This window comes from Lissotriton vulgaris, chromosome 12, assembly GCF_964263255.1.
Source record: "Lissotriton vulgaris chromosome 12, aLisVul1.2, whole genome shotgun sequence".
In the NCBI taxonomy this organism is placed as follows: Eukaryota; Metazoa; Chordata; class Amphibia; order Caudata; family Salamandridae; genus Lissotriton; species Lissotriton vulgaris.
The window spans coordinates 716,634,988-716,638,693 of record NC_141700.1 but is presented as its reverse complement, the minus strand read 5'-3'; the positions used below and the strand labels follow the sequence as shown (position 1 = coordinate 716,638,693).

The 3,706-nt window shown below is 47.2% G+C and overlaps 1 non-coding gene across 1 annotated transcript; it reads left to right on the top strand.

Annotated features, from left to right (window-relative positions):
* The first annotated feature begins 1,235 nt into the window (after positions 1–1,235).
* TRNAI-AAU (transfer RNA isoleucine (anticodon AAU)) lies at positions 1,236–1,309 on the top strand. The gene has a single exon. It is a non-coding gene; the product is annotated as a tRNA-Ile (tRNA).
* The last annotated feature ends 2,397 nt before the right edge of the window (positions 1,310–3,706 follow it).

Genomic DNA, 3,706 nt, shown 5'->3' with positions numbered 1-3,706 from the left:
ACACTAGAACACACCATTCCACATCTGAAACAAGTAGAAAGATAAATACATTTTATGTCTGCCTTTATCTACCACTGTGCTTTCAAGACACAGTCAATCAAGAATTTGGTATTGCCAACCAAGTAGACCACTGATATCGAGCAACACGGCACAAGCCAGTCTCTCCCTGATAAAAATATAAAAAGCTGGTTGCCCCACTGTTGGCTAATGTGAAACACAACTTTGGAGACCTTTCCTTTGAGCAGAAAATGATAACCGTCTCAAAAAAGCAATTATGAGCTTTTGCAGAAAAGGCTTCTGATTGTTAATCATTAGATTAAATATTTTTTAGGTGGCTTGAATACCTTTACAGCTGAGCTGCAGTGTAAGTTGCCGTTTACTTTGGAAAAAATATGTTATTTATGGGAGCTGATTTCATATGCTCAAATGCCTTGCCCGACTCGTTGTCACCCTCTCTCACCTCATTGCAGCTGCCAGGTGGAACCGTTGCGTGACGCTTTTAGGCAGGTCTTGCCTTTTAGTAAGCAGCATTTTGAATACTTGTCGTTTTAAGTCCATACTTAACCGTGAAACTGCAAGACCCAGAGTGCAAAGAGGTTTTTTTTCTATTAGCCCGCATTGTCTATTGGTGGAGTCTCACATTGGACGGAGCCACTTCACGGCTGTGGCGGCTCCGAGGTTCTGTTTTGCCCCTGTCCTCTTGTGCCAAGAAGGACAGACATAGACTTTCAAACCTCGCTGGACCCTGTGTTTGTTTTACAGTCCCAAATTGTGCATGCAGCTGGACACGAACATGCATGCGCGCATTTCCCCACTGATACAGTGCCATGTGTTGTGATTGACCAATGATCTGATCGCAAATACGTACACGCATGCGCGCAACTTATAACATTTCTGGTATGTGAATACCCTGTGATTTTATCTTCAACTGCTACTTATCCCCGTACACACACTAGACTGCCCGAGACAATTTATACAAAACAGCCTTCAATACAATGCCACTAACAGAGCACTGAACACCCAAGTGCGAGCGGGTGGATGGTATAGTCCGAACCACCTTGTTAACTTTTCAAGGGCTTTTTTTCGTTTCCAGCAGACTGTTTCGGGTTGCGTGGTGTATGTAACTTGGTACTACGAGTCACCAACAAGCTTTTTAGCCGCATATTGCTCAGAGAGCCACAGACACCTTTATGAATTATAGTTACGTAAGATCGTTTGCAAAAACTGTGCCACTTGGCCGGTTAGCTCAGTTGGTTAGAGCGTGGTGCTAATAACGCCAAGGTCGCGGGTTCGATACCCGTACTGGCCAATATTTGTTTTTTCTTCTATTTTAGATTTTTGGCACTTTTTATTTACAATTAAAGAACCTCAGAGACAAAATGCCAATGAGAGCACCAGGATGCGATTTAAATACAAAACAAAAAAACAGAACGATGATTAACACAACCCCTCCCCTTCTACTTGGTTTGCCGAGTAAGACTACCACGAATAAGACCGCACGGCGGCAGAAGGGAAAGGAAACAGAAAGTGAAACGGCAATGCAATGCTAGGAGCCGCCGTCTTGAGCCATAGCCACACCCACATCACTGGAAGCGAAGCCGCAAGGGAGCAGGGGTATGAAAGAACAGCACCGGCGTTGCGCTAAACGAGCAGAGGCATAAGTCAGAGTGAGCGCGATGGAAGCTCCGACAGATCCAGCAAGCGCTAATTCAGGCACAGTGAAGCAAACGGAGCGAGCCTGAATAAATCACTCAACGAACAGGCCGATTGAAAACGAAACCAATTGCGCGACCACAGGAGGCGGCCATCTTGCGAAGACCTCAAGCGGGGACAACAAATGCAGTCGGCACCTTAGCCCATCTTAGCCCACACACACGCTCAGGCGAGCCCAAACGAGACATTAAGAAGTTGACAACGGGGAAGCCACGCCAGCAGACAAAACGTATGCTGCAACAAATGGAGGAGAGGGCAAGGGGCAGCATATAGCGACACACGGCCGTTAGCAAATCAACTGCAGACAACTGCAGGCAGACAATAAGACAAAGTGTGCTCAAAGGAGTGGCACACAGAAAAGCACTCTGTAGCGATTCAGTGAGCAGCTGAGGTGCACGCAAGGCGGCTGGGCACACTAACAAGACCCATCCTCAACCCAAGTGCCTATACCTGCAACGCAACATAAGTACCAACGTCGACTGAAACGCGCCGAACACCGTTACCCAGAGACAGTGGTACATCAATAGACAGAACTGGCGGGGGCAAAGACCAGAACTAGGTCCATTCGTGAGCCCAGTAGGTACCGTCTGGAGAAGCACAATAAGGACGCACCAACACACACAGGAAAAAAAGCGGAAACGACAAAACTGCACAAAGAGGGTCGGCTTCACGCCTATCTTGTTAGAAGAGGAGTCCAAGAAATGGCAGGCCAAGAAGGGAAAACTAGCAATGAACCCAAAAAAAGGAAAGACTCGCCAGACTCTCCAGCAAAACTCAAGACAGACCTCAAAAACGAAATTACGCTAGAGACGCTGCTAAAAAAGATCAATGAAGGTAATGACCTAGCCAAAGCAACAAAACAGACCATCGATAACATGCAATTAGAACTAGCAGCGATCAGAGCGGACCAAAACAAGACAAACAACAGAATTGAGGCAGCAGAGAAAAGGATCAGCGACATCGAAGATGCTTGCACCCAAGCCCACAAATGCCTGGCAGTCGTCTCCAAAACATCGACCAACATTGAAAAACAACTAGCGGAGCAGGAAAACCGCCTCAGAAGGAGCAACATAAGACTCTTGGGAGTCCCGGAGGGTGCGGAAGATAAACCTGGGTCTTGAGTGGCACTAGTAGAGGAGCTGATACCTCAAATCACAGGCATCAAGTTCAACAGGCATTTCTAAGTAGACAACACCTACAGGGTGCCGGCGGTCAAACCTCGACAAGGCCAAGGACCGCGGTCGATTATCCTCAAACCACTAAGAGCCACCCAAACCGAGGCAATCTTCGCGATGGGAAGGAAAGGCCAAAAGCTAACATGGAATGGGAACAAGCTTATAATAATGCAAGACTACTCCAAACACACGGTGGATATCAGGAAAGGCTTCCTAGCCCTAAAAGACAGACTTCGTAAAGGAAACATATTCTTCACCTTCGCAGGCCCCACAAAAATGAAAATCACGGACAGATGGCGCACACTAACTTTTGATGACCCGAACGAACTGAAGAAATACCTACAAGGACCACCAACAAAGGAGATGGATGCACTAAACACCAGCCCAGGGAAGAGAAGAGCCTCTAAGGGAAGCACTGAAGGGGACAATGGGACAAACACCTAAAAAAGCCACCGGACCCATCTTTAATTTCACTGCCTTATGTACTAAATAACCGATCTACCTCAGAAAGCAACATATACCTCGAACTTCTACTTCAACCGCAGCGCGGAACAGAACTGAAATGGCCGAAATAGCTCATATCCTTTTACCCTGTTTTTTGTTTAAATAAACACTGCACTGAGGCACCAATACAATCTCAGGAAGGAGGGGGGGAGGAACTTCGATGTCGCACGTCCGACAGACAGAATACGGGGGGTGGGGGGAGGAGCGGGAGGGGGGACGGGCATGGGGGGGTTCTTGGCAGGTACAGTTCTTTATCTTTTCTAACTTTCTTACTCCTTTTGCTTTAGCCTCACTCTCTGAGGCAACACACCACA